General features: G+C 35.7%; 1 protein-coding gene and 1 long non-coding RNA gene across 2 annotated transcripts in view; one reads left to right on the forward strand and one right to left on the reverse strand.

The window, feature by feature from the left end:
- The window catches only part of LOC106952242 (metabotropic glutamate receptor 4), a 168312-nt gene that overhangs the window by 31846 nt on the left and 116740 nt on the right, over window positions 1–19726 (reverse strand). The gene's annotated exons all lie outside the window — the stretch shown is intronic.
- Window positions 16794–19726, forward strand: part of LOC106952243 (uncharacterized) — a 9411-nt gene continuing 6478 nt past the window's right edge. Inside the window, exon 1 of the long non-coding RNA XR_001425944.1 lies at window positions 16794–16944. This is a non-coding gene — a long non-coding RNA (uncharacterized LOC106952243). The remainder of the gene's footprint in view (window positions 16945–19726) is intronic.

The following is a 19726-nucleotide window of genomic DNA, read 5'->3' on the forward strand; positions in this document are numbered from 1 at the left end:
GTTGCACAGTCTGTAATAATAAGTCGCTTTCTTTAAGCTTGAGCTCATTATTTGGATATGTGGCTTTCTGCTCGGTGATGTTCGTGTGTCCTGACTGCAGTCATGAGAACCTTTCATCCTCGGGGATGTGCCTGTGATGACCCACTTGTCCTGTTGACTCAAATAGTCTCTACTATCAGCCATTTTAGGTGTTTACTTAAATGGGTGGGTTTCGATAAGTGGAAATCATTCAAAGCGAGCGTCAGCCTCCAGTTCCTCACATGTCACCATAGATGGCTATCCTGACTTTATCTCTACCATGTCCTTCTCTTCCTTGGAATTAATGGAAACCAATAGACAAATACCTGCAGCAGTACGAGGCCCAGCACAGTGAGGGTGGCTGTCTTTGTGAGAAAGGACGAGCCATCTTATCTCTAACCTCTTTGTTTTTACACATATCTATACAACGTGCTGCCTTCTGGATAGAATAAAATATGCAGAGGGAGATGAATATGAGAGCAAGACAAATGCATAAATGGCAACTGAACTTCGGAATACCAGCAAACAGCAAATGTTTCATTTCTGTCCGTTTGAAGTATGTGAACAGAAACAGAAAATATGTCTTTGCAGCTAAGGAGGAGGCAATTCATCTATAAACGGATCCAACAGAAAATATGTGAAAAGACATACATTTCACATCATTTAATGACAGATCAACTGTTCAAAAATGTCCCAAATCTACAAAAACTGAAATCACACATTTTGGCCTGAAGTTGCCAACACTTTTTCTGCATTATGAGACGTTTGTCGTATCGCCTTTCCTCTCAGCTTGTATACCCCCAATCACATAAACTTGAATAAAGCTTCACAATCAAAGCCAGCAGTATAATAATATAATTAGGCCTTTCCAACATAATGTAGCTGAAAATGCTTTGGTTAAGTTTGCTCCCTGATTTCCATTACTTATATCTCTTCTGAGCAATCCTTTGGTTGGAAATTGTTTTTCTATTTTCAAGGCCTCTTGGTCACAATTGCGTTGCAGCTGCTCTACAAAAGTTGTAAAACACCTTTTCACTGCTCAGGCACAACAAAATGCCACCATTTAGGGCAATTATGTGGGAAACGCAAGCAAAAAAAATAACAGACCATCTTTTTCGAGGGTTTGGTATATTTGATCAGATTTTTTGTTAGACATTTAATGCCTTGTGTGTTTCATCCAATTTGAGAGATATCAGCTCAGCAGTCAAGCAGTCGACCTACAAATCCACTGTAATGTACTGGAGCAGTACATTAATAAATGTGAAAATTAGGGCTGTTTTAAATGAATATTTTAGTAATTTAGTAATCTATCTATTTTTCTTATGATTAATCAGATAAAAACAATTAATAATATAAAATACTGGTAAATCTAGCATAACACCAGTGTTACTATTGGATATCAACATCTGTCCAATTTTTCATATCTGAGCATCCCTAACAGTAACTTTTCTGTAGTTTAGAAAATTAACTTGTAATAATAATAGCTCACTTTCCAAGTTAACCTGAAGAAAAGTTATTAAAGATTCTGAAATTATATTCAAGTCAAGGCAGGCTCACATATACACTTATAAAAAATGTCTATGCTCCAGATTTTCGTTTATGTACTCATCTTCAGTCAATTTAATAGACAAACACGGTGCTCTAAATAGTAAAACATAATTTAACGAAGCTTCGAGGCAGATACATGTTCTTTGAGAAATTTTAATATTTGAATCAGTATCCCATAAAATATGTTAAAAGAAGAAGTAAATATGAAGTGCACTAATTTTTTTTTTCTGGTAGATAAACATACTTTTCTCTGTACAAACTCCTCAATTTTTATATATTTGTGTATGTTATTTTCCCATTCTTTTCAATTTGTTTTATTGTGAAAAAAATAGTTGAGAGAGGGTCTTTCAGACATAATTCATAAAAATCAGCTGCAATCCTGCTAACCTCAAACAGCTTAATTTTAATTCCTTCGCTGCTGCTCTCTTGTTCAGTGCTCTGTTGAGACCTCTTTGTATGTAAGTTAAGTTATTCCACAAAAAAACAAGAAAGTCACGGATGTTCTCAGAGTGAATATAAATAGTCCTAAATTACCTGTAATAATCAGCTATTGCTGGATAATTGAGCATAACAGAGTGATTTAATGGAGGTCAGCACTGGATAGGATCACGATGTGTGCAGACTTATGATCTAGCAGTTCTGAGTATGACATTTAAAAGGAAATGTTTGAACTATTCACTATCATAATGCTCCCAGGAGCTGTACTTTGCTTTTACAAATTAAATGTGAAAAGCTGAAAAGTCACCAAAGTTCATAGGTGGGTGTAAGTTCAGAATTAAAAGAACTTAGAGATACAGTCATATTTTTTATGGCTTTTCTTTCTTTCTTTTTTTTTTTTTTTTCTGAAGTTTAAAACGGAGACTGTCAAGTTTTCTGTTTGGTGGTTGTGAAGATTTTAGGTATATAATACATTATCTATTGTAAATTGTACATTGTTTTGTATAGTGATATGGTATGATTTGGCCATTTTCAGTTCATGTTCAGTTAAACCAACAGAACACAAAAGTATTAGGCCTGAAAACACAATTTGTTGTTTTTTTCCTGCTACAAGGAGTTTCCTAATTGTACATTTTTCCTCTATTAGTTCACCACTCATGTCTTATTGTGTGGAACCACTCAAGTAAATAATTAACATGTGCCAAATGCCATCTTGATTTCCTTTTTTTGCTTTGGGTTCCAAAAGGCTGCTTCTTTTTTGCTGTTCTGAAGTATGTAAGGAAGGGCTTATCTTCAACTTCACATTAACACATTCTCATGAATCCAGAGGGAAAGAATGAGTCAAGTATCAGTCAGCCAGCACAAATTGAAATTAATACTGACTTTTGGATAATGTGCAATCTACACAAAACCGACATCAGGACAAGAAAAAATATTTTTTTTATAAAATCTATAAAAATGTGGCTTGTAACCTGCATGCAGCCATAAATATTTGAAATAAAAAATATACCAAAAGCAAAGCAATAAGTAGTTAATTTATAGTGAGACTCTGGATTCAACCAAAATAGTTTGAGAAAAATGTTTTACACTTAATTTTACTACTGATGACCCGTACTCAATTCATAAAAAACGGGAATAGAATACAGTAACAGTAAACATATTACTCAACAAGCAACTCAGGAGAAAATTTCCTAAGCAGTGAAATCCCCTCCATCTTTGCACCCAGTGCTCTTTTTATTGCATTTCTGATTTATTTTGATGTAAAAGATAGATGTCATAATGCACAAAACTCCCTTTTTGTTTGCATGAAAACAACTGAGGGTTGTGTATTTGTTGGGATTTTTGTTTGTATTTTTATTTAGTGACTCATTTTGCTGCACACAGCACTGAGTGCTTGTATGTTTTTATAATGATATGTTTTTAATAATAATGTATTTAAAGAGAACAGTCTTGCACAACTTAACTTTCTTCTGAAACCTCAATTAAGATGTTTAATTTTAAACTCTGTGGTGAATAGCAATGTTCTGATTATGTCAAAACCAGTAACATCCCTGGTTCAGGTACGATTATCCCTGCCCCTAAGTCAATCTTTTTTTCTTCTTTTCCATGTGGTTATGCTAACATATAGGTGAATAAAAGTCATTATTTTCACTTTGAATTATTTAATATCAATTGTGGACTCAATTCTAAGGCTTCTGTTGATTCATTCAATATAAATGTTGAAAGCTCAGCCATCACTGCCAGCATATTCCATTCCTTCAGGAACAACTGGCTTAAATCACTCACTCTCCAATCCCTGATCAGTTCATTTAAAAGAGGCACATTTTTAACGGTCACTGCACTGCTGTATATTGGAAGTGCTATATTTCCATTATGTTCTGCTGTCATCTGCAGTGAGGTGTAGAGAGAGGACTGTTGATTTGTTTTGCTTTCTTTCCATTTTAGTTTAACGGTACAATGGGAAACGGTAAAACAGATGAATAAATAATCATTCAATGAATCTTACTTTTTGAAAGAAATTTGGTCAGAATCCCAATTATGACACTGAATACGTTCCAAGAAATATATCTAAGAAAATCTATGCTTTGTTTGCACCTATAACAGTCAAAATGTAAAAGAAGTCTTCATAAAAGCTTCATGTTACGGGTGAACAACAACATTGCAGATGTCAAAACTTGTCTGCTTAGAAGGCTGACCTTTAATTTGCATCAAACTAATCATTGTAGTGGTTTTAAACACCAAATCACAGTGTCACAATGCATCTCCTTCTAAAGGGTGAGCAAAACAGGAAGGAGGTAGGGTATGCCATATCAAATTTACATAAAAGAAAGTGAATTTAATTAGAGCCCTCCTCCAGGTCAACCATAAGACACCTTTCAAATATACTATATCATCCCAGACATCCCACTACAAAATGGACTGACACAGGCATGTCACTGTAATCACTCACTGAAAGTGCATGACATTAAAATGCTACATGGCAGCGTAATGGCTTCCATGTTATTTTCACCTTTAAAGCAGAAGCTCCAGCTTCAATCAAAACAATTGACTTCTGCCTGACCTCCCTTCTCTAACTACAAACCACAGGCGCCTTAGGCACCGCTGAGTCCACACACACTGTACCCTTAGAATAGGAGTCCAGCAGACTGGAGTGTACCTAATTGACTTTGTAATAGTGCCATAGTTCACTGCCACCAAACTGACTGAATTTCCAAGCATAGTTTGGCAATGCTGATACTCTGAAAAATTACAAAAGAGCCTCTCAGGGCAACTCTACATTTATCATTGAGATTATAATACTGCAAGAAGTAACAAACAGTTGAGCGTCTGATTTTCTGTAGAATTGATTGTTTAGAACAAATTATATCAACCTGTTTTAATCAGACTTCTCTCAGCAATGTCTGTTCTTGTGTAACTGCATGTGGTTGTTTGATTTGAAGAAATAAAAATAAAACTATCTGTCCCAAAATAAAATGCAGAATGCCATTAGCCATTTTCCCTTAGAACTGACATCAGCAGGCTTAACCCAATCAGCTCAAATAGACAGGCTTTGTGCGCAGCTTGAGGAAAGACGATAATCATCAACTCTGAGGCAAAACCTACGGCCTATTTTCTCATGGGTCTGACCAGCTGATCCTAACGGCTTTGGTTATTACATATGGCTACTCTAAAGGAGAGGTTAGACAGGTGACAGGAAGCTGCTAAATGAGATTCACAGTCTTGTGATGACTGATTTAAAGATTTCAAGTGGTTCTCTTAGATGCTGATAAAAAAGATGGAGCAGCTTTTCTTACTGCTGTGATCTGATAGTTTAATGGAATAAACAAATGAATTCTTATTGTGCAAATATACATGGCTCCCTTTTTGACCTGATACCTCTAACAAAACAAGAAAACCCAATTGCTATCACAAATCACCAGATTAGTCAATGGACTTCACCAGCAAAGCCTTGATAAAAGAAGCAACCAAGAGGCCCATGATAACTTTAACTGGAAGAACTGCAGAGATCCACAACTTGGCTAATGGAGCTCTCCACACATCTGAGCTTTGTAGAAAGGTGGCAGGTCAAAACCTACTGCTTAAACAAGTTCAAAGGTCAGGCAGTTTGCTGCAAATGATGTTCTCTATGCCAGACCAAAAGTTATGCAGGGGACAAATTAAACTTTGCCAATAAGGTGCTCCAGACAAATGAGACCAAATTTGAACCTCCTTGGTCAATGTGCAACATTAGATTTTGTAACAGAAACCTAATGCTGCATATAAGTATGAGCACATCAATTCCCATTGTGAAGCATGATGGTGACAGCATCACGTTGTGTGAGCGACGAGATTTGACAACTTCTTTTTTTTTTTTTTTTCCAGAAACAAGAAGGTTGGTCAAAGTTATTGGGAAGATGTACCAAGCAATACAAAAGCGTGAATGTAAAAACAGTTTAAAGGTTGCAAGAAAGAAAAAAAAAAAAAACATGAAACGGGGCAGATTTTCCAAATTTGCAATGAACTATTTTTGGATTATGGTAACCTGTCCTGGTCGGAGTCCAAAGCTAAATATAAGCAAAACTCTATGGCAAGAACATTTTTGTTGACTAAGTGAAAGGGTTCAAGGATGCAAAAACTTTCGCAAGGCACTCTTAATTAAATTGATTTACAAGCAAAGATTTTATTATTTTCTGTGCGTAAGCAAAATCTCTGATTTAATTTCATTTCAGGGGTATTTAACGGCTTATTAAATATTTAATGACATTTTGAATTTCAAAGAACCTCACTTGGTAGTGTAATGATTTTCTTTAAGAGGGAAAGAGCAGTCATTAATACATTTATACATTTTTTTATGCCGTTAAAGTCTATATGTTTTGGCTTAAGTATATAGAAGGAGAAGTTAAGGTTTAAATGTCAGTTCTATAAGGGCCTAATGTAAAGGATTATACGTTTTAACTTTTACTTATTGTTGAGTTTGACCTCCCGTTTGCATGAACGTAAAGGAAAAAAAATATTCATAAAAATCATCACAATGTGAACAATTACTTTATTCCTCACAGCGTTTTCTTTTTCTGTTAAACTCCCTGATTATCTGAACAGTCTCAACCTCCTCCAGAGACTGGTTTTTCCACACTTTTGTCCTGCCCTCTGCAAAAGGCAGGCTGCTGCTTACCTTCAAAAGGTGTTAATTAAAAAGAAAAATAAAGTTGAGGCACCATATGGAGGAGGCAGCCCCACACTGTTTTGGAATTTCACTTTAATGCTCCTCTCTGTGTTTCTGTGGAGAGGAGGTCATCTGGAAGTGACAGCCTGACAATGATTAGGTAATGGGTCTTCACAGGCTGCCAAGACTTCATAAATTTGCCCTGTTGGATCACAAAAGGCTAATTCACAAATTTGGCTAAACTGGTTAGTTTTTCTTTTTTAACACAGACGAACAATTAGATGTTTTATCGACCGCTGGCTTGCATGAAGTGCTTCAATGTATGTGATAGATTAAACAATACAGGAAAGCACTCATGAGAAATAATTCAAAGCAGCTTTTGAGGATTCTTGCACTGTTGCTGAGCATCATATTATATCAATACAGGGACTTATTGCTCAGGAGCACTGTGGCTTTCAAAGAGGAGAATCTAACCCTTAAAGTGCGAGGCCTTGTTGCAAGAGCTGCAGATTCACAATTTTAGACATTTAAATAAATACACAGAGAGTTTGTTTTTCCTGTTCATTATACTGGATGGTAGGAATCAAGCTCAAGTTTCGTTTGTGCAAAGTGAATCCAGCACAGAAGGAAAAGAAATCTCTGCATAACAGTAAAAGACAAATTCAATTTCGGAATTGATGTGGGAAATACAAGTGTTTGCAAAGTGACTAAAATGCCCACTCGCCTCTTTTAAAACCTCCTTAGTCTCAAGTTGTCTGCTTTCTGCCCTTGAGATGCAGGGCCTTAGATTGCCTCTGTCCTAAAGAGAGTTTTGACCGGAGGATGAATGTCCTCTGTCCAATTTCCATTATCACCTACCCACCAATTAAAAAGCCCATGAAACACTACAGTGGAAGCAGCTGCTTTCATTTTCCCACTGACTGATTGATGTGTCACTTTCCCCATCAGCTTATGAGAGGATTTCATGTTGAGGGTGGTTTGTTTGATTTATACAAAATGACTCTAGTGGACACAGTCGAGTAAGAACTTAACAGAAATATAATTTCCGAATTCATTTTGTGCTTAAAGCCCTGTCTGCTGGGCACACAAAGCGAAATAAGTAAAGGAAACTGTTTTGGTAATTTGTCGTTTCTGTTTTGCTCATCAAGAATGAACATGAGTCTGGGCAGAAACGACACAAAGAAATTGAACACATTTGCATCATATTCATAAATCTTAAAATATGGAGGAGCAGAGGACTAACTGTCAAGTGTGGGAGTTGTTTACACGATTTTGTTGTTTATGCTGCCTGGTTCATCTATTGAGAGCCGTCCAGCCCTGGGGATGAGCTATTTTGGAGGAATGATCCATTCATCAGAGATCTCATTCACTCTGTAGGATTAGCTAAACTTAATAAAACATATTTAGTCAAATGATTTCTTTTTTCTTTAATCGTTCTTATCTACCATATTTCTGGACTGCAGAAAGCATGTTGTTTCTAATGTTATTTTTAAAAATACTGCTTTTTTTTTTAAGATTACTGCATCCAATGATCAGAAATTTGCTTTGGGATTTTTCAATTTGATCCTTGATTGCACTCAACTTTTTCAACAAAAAAATGTAAAGTTCAGGTTTCGGTTTATTTTATCCATAAGGTGTGATACCGATTAATGTTTTCATTATTTGTTTTTATAAAATAAAAATGTGTGTTACGTTGTTGATTAAAGTGCAATATAAGTTCAGAGAAAAATTCCTCTTTGAAACATACGCTACAAGTACAAATTTAACAAAATGTATTTCAAATACAATATCAACAACACAATACTCCACAATAGAAACAATAAGCACATTTTGTTTTAGCTGTGTTGTCCATATTTCAAAAATGCTTCATGCAAACAAGAAGATTTATTGGGATTATATCACTGCATTCCAAACTGAACCTCTGTTCAAAAGTGTCATTCAACTTTCATACTTTGTTTTGGATTTACATTCACAACCACCACTTGGTAAGATGACTGAATGTGCCTGGAAGAAACTCAGTAGGACAAACAATTATTGCTGCTGTTTGTCCTACTAATCAGGGATTAAACTAGCAACAAAATGGAGACTAGGGACGGAAAGGAATGTTCAGTGTAATTAAGTTAAGTCTTTGTGTTCAAAACTGATTAACTGGTCAAAATCACTTCCATTAGGTTAAGTCAATGATTTTGATTTAAGATAAGTGCAAAAATATAACACTTCACTAGACAGATTATGTGACTGTATTGCTGACTATATTCATCATTAGATGATCCACAGCTGATATAGTCATGTGTGTCTATGTGTATGTCGGTTTCTCTGACATTTGGTGTGAGTAGCAGAACATGAAACACGAGTAGAGTGTTTCTTTGCCCTGGAGCACAGACAACTGTGAACTTAGCAAATTGCCAAATGCTCAGCTGCGAAACGAGGCATTCTTAATTAAAAGGGTAATTTTAACTGCATTACTGATAGAAAACAGTACTCTGTAAATGTTCTTTGTTTATTTTGTTTTGATGTGTGTTTGTGTTTTCCGATGAGAAATATATGGTAATAATCCAGCAAAATAATCGGAATAATGATGATTATGTGGAAAATGATTTTGCTGTTATCATTTTGCATGTGGTTTAGTGCTTCTTGTACGTGATGCAGATTTTAGTTCTTTCATCCGTTTGTCTGCTTGTATGTTGTCTGAGTTTTATTGCCTCATTATGTTCAATGAATGCATTTTTACCTTTTTCATTACTGTATTTTCAGAAATTCACTTTCTTTTTTCAGTACTTTATTTCTAAATTTTCAGATAAATAATACAATACAAGATACTTAAAAAAGTAAATATTATATGAGAAGATAAAGCAGAAAAAACATGCAAATAAAAATGATCATATTATTAACGGCAATCAATAAAAGGTAATGCAGGGACAGTTCTTAAACACATCGGCACTTTGAACAGGTAGAATGTGTATTTCTATGTCACCCTTAAAAGCTCACATATCCTGTATGACTCTTCTACATCTCAGTTGTTCTATTTTTTAATACAGTTATTAAAGAAATTAGATTTATCAGATTTTCACTGAAGAAAAATAAGCCCTCGAGCCTATAGCGAAGCAAAAGCAATCATTTTTAATTGTGATGAGGAAAGCTTGACATTTTGGAAAAGGACCTTGAAGAGATAGAGATGTGGAACGATGATAACATTGTTTTACTACATTTGTATGAAAGAGCTACACATACTTTTGACCAGAATTTATATGAACAGGGACAAAACCCAAACATGTCTTAATGTGGTTGAATCTATTCCTACTTTAGCTTTAAACCTTCTTACTTCTCATCAACTTTGTACCAGTGACAAGAACTTTACACTGTTGTCTGTGTTTTAATGCCAGTCTTTTTTTTTTTTTTTTTACTTTAACTTTTTCATTACACCCCCTGATATAAGATTTGGGGAAAAAGTTGCAAATCATAATGATTTTAAAACACTTCAAACAAAACAAGTTTTATATATATATATATATATATATAGAGAGAGAGAGAGAGAGTATGAAAAATAATTTAGGAACAATGCTATGATGGTTTCCGAGAATTGTTTTAGCACCAATCAAATAAAAACAGCAAGTCATCATAAGGTTTCATGGCTGCTGTTTCAATACTATTCTGACATCATTGCACCCTTTTATGTGAAACTGAAAGCATCTTGTCAACTTAATTCACATGACTCAACATTTCCTTGTCATTATCATTCTGAACATGTCCTCAGTATTTTTATTTATTTTTTTATTGGTGACAGTCTACAATCAGTCTTAGTGTTTTTCATGTACAAAATAAACCATTGCCCATATAAATTCTAATTCTGTTTGAGTGACACCATTACAGAAATGTGTGTTATTGCTCACCAGAACAACCCCTGAAGCTGGATTGTGGGATTCTGTGTTCAGTGTATACCAAAGAATAATATTTTCACACAGCATAGGAAGTGCTCAGCTACACCAAACCAATTTTCCTCATCAAAGAAACTAGATGAGAAGAATGCAAAAGCGACAGTGATATAATTTTTTTTACAAAATCTCTTGTTTTTCTTTGGGAAAAACAACATACTTGATTCGGCATGTTTCTTTTGTCTCAAAATGTCAACAAACCTCAACGTTGTGCACAAACAAATGTCTTATTAGTTGTCTCTTTCAAAGCCTGACCTTCGGTTCATTATAATGAATCATTTGTTTAGTGTTTATACTATTCATGCACTGACGTCCTTTTCATTTTTAATTACCAGCCAAAGCTGTTTTGCATATTTTAAAATTTTCATGCTGAGAAACTGTTATTTAGAAAGCCTAGAAAACAGAGTGGTTGTGCTGGGAAACATGGCCTCTCTCTGTGAATCTCACGCCTACAGAGAATGTTGGTGTCTAGTAAATTCATAAACATTTCTTTTTTTTATTCAGGTTTTTTTTATATATTATTCTTCAATTACTATTGAATTCCAGTGATATTGCAATACAGGAAGTCAGAGGGCAATGGCAAAAATTTCAGCTACCACTTTTTCATTTTTGTTATTTCTGTACATACTGTACATTTATCCATGCCATTTGTTGAAACTTTCCTCGTTCGAACTCTGCATTATTATTCAGTGAATAACTTTCTAAGATGTGTGCATCTACCTTAGTCTATTTCATTGAGACAATCTCTGTACCAGTGAAGTGTCCCCTTTGCTGCTGGGTGCACTGGCCTGATCTAAAATGGAAAGATAGTTTCTTAATGTAGTCCAGCTTGTTCCACTTCTTTATTTCTCTTTCCTTATGGGCATGAATTTTGATTTTCAGAAGTCTGGGTAGAACTGCAGAGCCGTAGACATTCCTTGCTAGATTAAGGTCTGAGTATGGCTTGCATCGCTCATCTTTTCTTAATTATAACTTCTGAATAAGCAATACTGTAGTTTAAAGAAGCCTGTTACATGAGACCTTGAGAAACAAAGTGTTCAAACATTAGGAAAGAGCCATATTGACATTACTGTTGCTTGATAATTGCAATAAAAATGTTTGTTCTTTAATTTTTATTTTCTGTGTTTGTTTTAGTGCTGGCTAATTTTATCAAACTTTAAATCAGTTTGATTACTACATAAATTACTTAACTTTACAGTAACCAAATTCAAGTCATGTGTTTTTTTGTTGTTGTTTTTTGTTTTTTTCTAGATACAACTTAGCATTCATTACCATGCAGGCTGCCAGTATGAAACAGATGGAGATGAAAGTTTTTTTTTTTTTTTCTCTGTATTTCAAGTCTTCTCAGGAAATCTATGGAGACTTTTTTGGTGGAGTGCACTTGTTCATTTTCTATGGATTCTTTTGTAAAGAACCTTTGAAGAAAAAAAGAACAAACAATGACTAGCATGGCTTTGATTCATCTAAAGTACATCTGGCTAGTATGAGATATTCATGAATCAAAGATTTGTAGATTTTTTTTCATTCGGGGGTTCTAATGTTTTTTTTGGTTTTTTTTTGGAACTGTCATTATGTGGTGCTTAGTAAACCAACCTGTGAATCTCACGCTAATATGTAGTCTGATGGGTTACATAAATGATTTCTAGATTATTATGGTGATGTGCTAACTGCTGATTTGGATACTCGTAACAGATTTATTTAATCATTTTTTCCAGATAGATTGACAATAAACAAAAGATAGCACTATTATGTATTTTATTTTAATGTTTCTTGACTATAACCAAGGTTGACTTGTTTAGTTTGTTCAGTGAAGGAGACAATATCAAACTGGACTAAAATTGTATGTCGGTATGTAAGATCTGTTTCAATATGCTAATCTCATGACCATGGTGTTGTACCTTTGGGTCTAATCTTTTTAAAAGCTGAAGAGTGGGAAGCAATGCTGCAGAAGAGTCAGTATGTACTTATGCACAATGCCCATTATTTGAGTCTAAATCTTACTTTATGTTATTTTCCATGGGTTTAAGCTATATTCTTTTGCTAATAAATTACAAGTACACATTGGTCTTCAGGTCAATAGCTTGTAAACAGAACTGCACTCAGTCCAGACACATTTTATTCATCTCTGTTTCTCCATGTTAATAGCAAACTTGGATAGTAATCTCTCAACTATCAAATAGCATATCAGACCACTACGTCTTTCTCTTCATCCATTTCAAGTACTCAAGAGTGTTATTTGACAGTCAGAAAAAATGGATTTGTTCATTTGTGCTGCACAACCACAATATTTGACTGAAGAGAAATGTTATTCTTCAGAGCTGCCACATCCTGCAGAAACAATTCAAGTGCCTTGAAAGGCACTGTGTGTTTTTCACTGCTGTCTTGGGGAGCAGATGACACGTTCTCTGACTCTGAGTTGGAGAGCTTTTTTACCAAAGGGAAATCTTTTGAATACCATGAGCATAGGCTGCACCTGTTGGTGGAAAACGCTAGCTGCCTTATGGCTGTATCCTGTGTGACTGATGCTGTTGTCAGTCATGAACAGAAAGAAATACCTTTTAAAATTCATGAAAACTCTATTGAGCTGCAGCTCGGAGCCGTGTGAAAGAAAGTGAATTAAACTGAGACTTGCATCGTCACTTTTGGTAGCCCTTAGACTTTGAGCCATTCTGCATCATTTGTATATCTTGGCAGTTTGGCCGTATAATTGATGCCATTCATTACATGATTGAGGGAGGTGTTTATGTGTGGTGAGTGAAGGTAGCCAGACCATTGCTGAAAGCAATGTAGACTGTAGTGATTGATGGAAAGCAAGGTCCATAAATGCTAGTGTTTGTTTTTTGTTTTCTTTTTTTGCCTAAATGCAAGTGTTACTCTATTTGCCAGCTTCAGGCAACGTCATTAATAAACTTTGCAAATGATTATAGTGGCTTTATTGATTCCAATTTGCCCCCACTATCCCAGTTGCCCCTCTTGATCCATTGCATTGCCTCAGTAAACACAGCCATTGAAACTGTGGACCTGGTCTGTCTCTGCCATCGATCACCCCTGCTGATGTTGGAACATCACATTTTCCTTGTTTGTCTGGTAGCTTAATCCATTCACAAAGTGTGCAGAATGTGGAAACTGGATCAATACAACAGGGAAAAGTGTGTGACTTAATTTTGTCAAACACTTGGGCTGATCAGGATAATGCCAAAAATCATGTGGCACAACTTAACTTGTAAGGTTATGAAAATAAAAAACAGTGAGAGATATCAGTTAAAATAATTTAGGGATCTTGATGTGTATTTTGGGGCTGCACAGTGGCGCAGTTGGTAGAGCTGTTGCCGTGCAGCAAGAAGGTTCTGGGTTCAATTCCCGGCCCCGGTCTTTCTGCATGGAGTTTGCATGTTCTCCCTGTGCATGCGTGGGTTTTCTCCGGGTACTCCGGTTTCCTCCCACAGTCCAAAAAACATGACTGTTAGGTTAATTGGTCTGTCTAAATTGCCCCTAGGTGTGTGTGCGCATGGTTGTGTGTCTGTGTTGCCCTGCGACAGACTGGCGACCTGTCCAGGAACGTAAGCTGGTGATAGGCACCAGCACCCCTCCCGACCCCACTGAGGGACAAGGGTGTTCAGAAAATGGATGGATGGATGTGTATTTTGATATAGGCGACATTGCTTTCTGCCATGACAAATATCAAACAGAACAACACTGATATTTTAATAAGTTACACATCTTTAAGTTCTTGTTCATGTTCTTTGCAGAAAGGGGGCACAAAAAGAAAGAACTCGTCCTCGTGTGTTATTAATGCAAAAATGCCACTGATCCAACATATGTGCTCCCAAATAACTGACTGAAACACAACTGACTCCAACTATTCTCCACAGAACTATCAGCATAAGAAAAAAAAAATAGTGCATTACTTACCTGGTCTTAAAATCTTAAAACCCACATCATGAGCCATACAAGAATATTACTCTGGCCCAGCACCAATGCAGTTCTGATAACTAAGTTATGCATCAACTGGCACCAAACCAGCCTGATAGAATATGCACAAAAAAGTGAGAAAAATAAGATACAGCTAAGTTTCAGCAGCCAATTGAGCTTTTTATTTCAATAGCCTAAGTTTAACTAAAATAATTCAAATAAAATAATAGATACAAGGCATACGAGCATCAGGAAATCAGATGTGTGTGGTGTGGATGTTTAGGTTTATGTTTTGACTAGGAAACATGGGAAGTAAGATTCCCAGAGAGCATCTGTTTTCTAGTAAGGTTTCATCACACAGGATGAACAAAATCCAAGGAAATCCTTACGAACTGTGCACTACCATTAGTGAACTGCATTTAGAGGACAAATGGTTTCATTCTAATCTGCCTCAAAATAGAAGAAATGACAAACAAAATTTCAGCTTTGTGGCGTCCTCCTACCCACTGGCATATTAAACAACTCTCATTTTGCATTCTGCAAACGTTTCACTTTTTTCAACCTTAAAATCTGATTCTATATCATCCCTCCCACTCTTTTCTCCTCCACCTCTTTCTGTTTTTCAACAGACTGTTAAGCTGGTTGTCATTTCTAATGGAAATGACAAACCCTGAGTCAAAGTGACACTGTGTCAAGAACCCATCCTGTGATTCCTGCCAGGCAAATCACTCATGCTTTATTCCTTATACAGAATTAAATTAAAAACCCTCTCCTAGGCCCTTATAACTTCATAAGGGTTTCAATGTAATGTCTTCAATAACAGTTCAATAACAAATCCTGAGAACAACCCAGTGCCGTCCTCATTTGCAGTTTTGCAGAGAAGCCTGAAAACGTCTAGACTTCTATAGTGAATTTGTAATATGCCAGGAAAAAATAGAGGGATTATTTTGATATAACTTAAAATGGCAACACAAAGAAAGTGTGTCTGTTTTCTTTTCTCTTCTTTGAAATTGTCCCCTCTTAATGTATTTGGACAAAAGAGATTTTATGATGGTATCTTTGTCTTTGATGACTGATGGGCAGTTTACCATTTTTATAAAGCTGTCAAAGGTCTTTTTTCTATATGTATGTAACTCTGCCCTAACAGCTACACAAACAAGAAAAAACGACAATGAACAGATTATTTTATTTTAATAATTTCCTTGAAGAAGATTTCTGCTGAGTGGTGTTTATGACTGTATTTTTGTGTTTTTATGATGTAAAGCACTTGTTCAGCCTTGTTGCTGGAATGTGCAATGTGAAACCCAAAGCACATTCATTCATGGCTAAAGTGTCTCTTTCTAAGCCAATGTCAGAAAATCAAACACATTTGGCCTGGAAAAGCTACAGATCTGCTGACATTCCCTTCAGTTAGCTCTCAATGTTTAGCTCACTCCAAATAGTCTGCTTATTTCATTAGGGCTATTTGGACAATTGGAAACCTATTTGTAAGTCCTTGTGTTGCCTATTACTGTATGGAAATTTTGCTCAAAACACACAGTCACTGATTTCTCTTTTTTCCATTGCTAAATCAAATTCAGTTTCCACTATCAAGGTTATTCCAGCATACTGTGCATGGAGATTGGATGTCCCTGACAGACATTGGTTGGTTTATGCCAATGTTGCCTCATTAGCTACCAAAGTCATTATTTTTGCCCCCTCATGGCAGTGATCACCATGCATCAATAAAACAGGAGTGGTTCTGCCATTTCTTTAGCATAAGCACTTCAGGGTCCTTGGCCAGAAGTAAAATTGCCTCCATACTCCATTAGAGGACATAGATAGTGCAGTAAAATAATATTTGTTCACACAAATTCCTTCTCTTTTTTTTTTATTTGTGACACTTAAATATTTTAGATCACCACACAATTTTATTTCAGACCAAAATAGCCTGTGTAACTAAGTAAAAAAAAAAAAAAAAAAGTTTTCAGTTGATGCAGTTTATTAAGGCAAGAAAGCTATCCTAAGCAACCTGTCCTGCTGAGGGAAGGTAATTGCATCCCTTGTTAAATCATGAATTAACAGTGATTAACCACATTTTTAAAACGCTGAGCTCAGTTTCTGCTAGACCTTTGAATTTAGGAAAGAATGGAAACTGTCTGACAACATAATGTAAGATAAAAGATCCCAAAGTGGTATCCACTAAACATATAATAATTATTGTTTTATGAAATTAAGGACAATTATAAAGATGTGAATATATTATTTTTCAGGGTTACAGACTGTGGTTTTGTTTTCTTCTCATAATCTGTTGTTTTCTTTATATGCAGGGTGGTTGGTGCCATTAGACTGAGGTTGGTGATGCTCCTATCAAATCTAGACTGCACAGAGAGACATCTAGCAAACCCTGGAGGTTGGAGAAAGATAATATCTTAAAACACAACATATCAAGCAGATAGTAGAGAGAACCAGGAGGTATGTATCACTCTGCTTAATTTTAAACAAATCTCTGAAAACATTTAATGTTCACGTCAATCAAGAGAAAATTAAATTGCCATCCTCCTCAAATGAAGTCAGTTAAGCATATTTTTGTCTAGAGCTTCTAATCATTTAATATATCCAATCCCACACACAAACTCTTTCATATATGTTCATTTGAGAAGGTTTTTTTAAAAAAGGTTTGTGCTTCTTTTATATTGTCTATTGTGTGTCTGCAAACTCTTTCCAAGTCACCATGAGCCACACTACAGTAGTTCAAAATGAAAGCACTCTGTTTTTATTTGATTAAATCTTTATAATACTGAATAATACAACATGTAAATCTGCTCTAATGACGATTATAAATTAAGCCATTTAGAAACTCTGTCAGAAGCTGAGAAAATCTCATCCCTTGGACAAAAGTGACATTGGTATGTAATAATGAAAATAAGTTGTATGGATTAGTGGGAGAATTGTAATCCAGATTAGTTGCATGAGCACTCCCATTTATAATATTCTCTCATGACTTCTAATAAAAACCCTCCATAGAATAGAGGTAAATAAAGACCAATCTAAATATCATTTAATATCTTATTCTTGCACCACTGCCTGTACTTTTAGTGTAACTTTTCTTAAGACCTGAAATATTACCTGAAAAAAGTGCACTAATATTTAAAACCTTATTTTGATCTGAGTTTGTGTCATTTTACATAAGAACATCAGGCTACAATTGAATGCAACAGCCCACACAACATCCCTCACAACCTAATCCATTGCCATGGATTTCTTTGTACTTTTGATTTGATCTTCACGCACATAATTTGCCCAATTATCTTCCCTGTTTGAATATGTATTATTTCACACTTACATCAGAAAGTACAAGCCCCATGTGGGAAATGTCATTATGTGAATTTACCACACTGCATCCATGGGTGCAGAACAATGTCATGTGAAAATCTGAGCTGGGGAACAGCACATTTCTGTCGGGCATGTCTGAAGATCAGAGTTCAAGCAGCAGTGTTTGCTTTGAGAAATTGACTTTACATTAAGAGCAATGTATGACCATCATGCCCGAAACAGGGCGGGAACAGCTACCAAGAGAAAATTCTTCAGATGATGGATGATTATTCAACTATTAGCTTTGCCCAATTAGGCAATGACAAGTAACTGTTTAAACAAATTCTAACAGGACATATCTGAGGCACTCAGGGGTCGTTTCTGTGGTGTCACATAATAAATAACGCTATAAGTGGCCGACACACCGCACAGGGTGTGAACTCGAGATTAAAAAGGCCATATGGATAGAAAGAGGAACATTGCTGAGTGTGCTGTGATCTCTTCCCTTGGTGACTGCAGTCGTTTAGAGTACAGATGTTCGAAAACCTCCCGGGCTGCTCTGGGTGGAGCAATGTTTTTCTCTCAACCAATCGCTCAACCAAACTTTGAGCTTTCAATGTTTTTTTTTTCCATTAAATCTCCTTGTAGGCTGTTTGGCTTTTAGTGAAGGAAAACTCTGATATTTCATGTTTCTCTGGGACATCAAATTTGAGAACAAATAAAAAAAAAAAAAATGTCTGCATGTCCAAAGCCTTGCCTGCAGAAGCACACTCTGGGTTTGCTCAAGTGTTGTCACATCATTCCCATGAGTGTCATATTCATCAGTGCAATATAATGAATACATGCCCTGTCTAACCCTCACACAAAAGCTTGCTCATGTAAACACCAACGGTTCATGCATGTTTTAATCTGAATTTTAAAATGGGCCTTAACACCGCCCTTGCATCAGTGAACGGCAAGTCTGATGTTTTGGGAAATTTCTTTTTCTGTCCTCATTAGACAGGCAGAGGGGGATGGGAAGAACATGCAAACATGTATCAGAAAAAGTATTCCGGTATTTTCATCAGCTGTATTATCCAAATAAATACACAATCCCAACACCTAATCAATGGAACAAAATCAACTCTTAATTAACTCATTAGGATCTGATAAATACAACATAATAATGATTTCACTCTTCTTTCTTTTTTTTTCTGTTACCAGGAATAACATCAACTCTCTATTGTCTGTTTTCTGAATCTTCAAATAACAAGCCTCGAGCAATTCATCACTGTTGATGCTCCCTGATTTATTTTTCTTTGTTTTGCATTTCCCACATGCACTTTTCCATGCTGACTCCATTTCTAATGCTTGTAATCCTTTGCGTCACACAGGGGTGGCAGTTACTCCATTAGCAAGGATTCTCATGTTAATGTCAGGACGGTCATTGGTTTGTGTGGGAATCTTGTTAGGGCTCTTATCGACATTGAGTTTCATTAACTTGATTAATGATGTCTATTGGGGCAAGCTCCATAGTAATGAACATCTTTGCAGAGATGGGCTGTCTGCAGTCAAAGATGTGCTTCTCTTGCCCGGCCACACAGTTGCTTTCAGAAAGGTTGCACAAAAAAAAAATAAATAAAAAATCATAAATACTGAAGTAGTAGGAATAGGAATACTGAAGTGGACCCCCGATAAACATCAAGAGATTTCGGTTTCTGAATCTATGTTGTTTTCAAAAGACTTTATTTGAAATTAAACATATAAACATCCTGTGTCCCTAGATCTTGAGCATACATTATGTAAGGATATTCCTGCTAACTGTTTTAGTGACACAGGACTTTTAATATTGCTTCTGAGGACAGATCATTGTCCTCAGAAGCAATATATATATATATATATATATATATATATATATATATATATATATATATATATATAAATACACTTTTAAAAAGTCCTT

Source organism: Poecilia latipinna, unplaced genomic scaffold (genome assembly GCF_001443285.1).
Source record: "Poecilia latipinna isolate Pla-1442-1.1 unplaced genomic scaffold, P_latipinna-1.0 Scaffold502, whole genome shotgun sequence".
Classification (NCBI taxonomy): domain Eukaryota; kingdom Metazoa; phylum Chordata; class Actinopteri; order Cyprinodontiformes; family Poeciliidae; genus Poecilia; species Poecilia latipinna.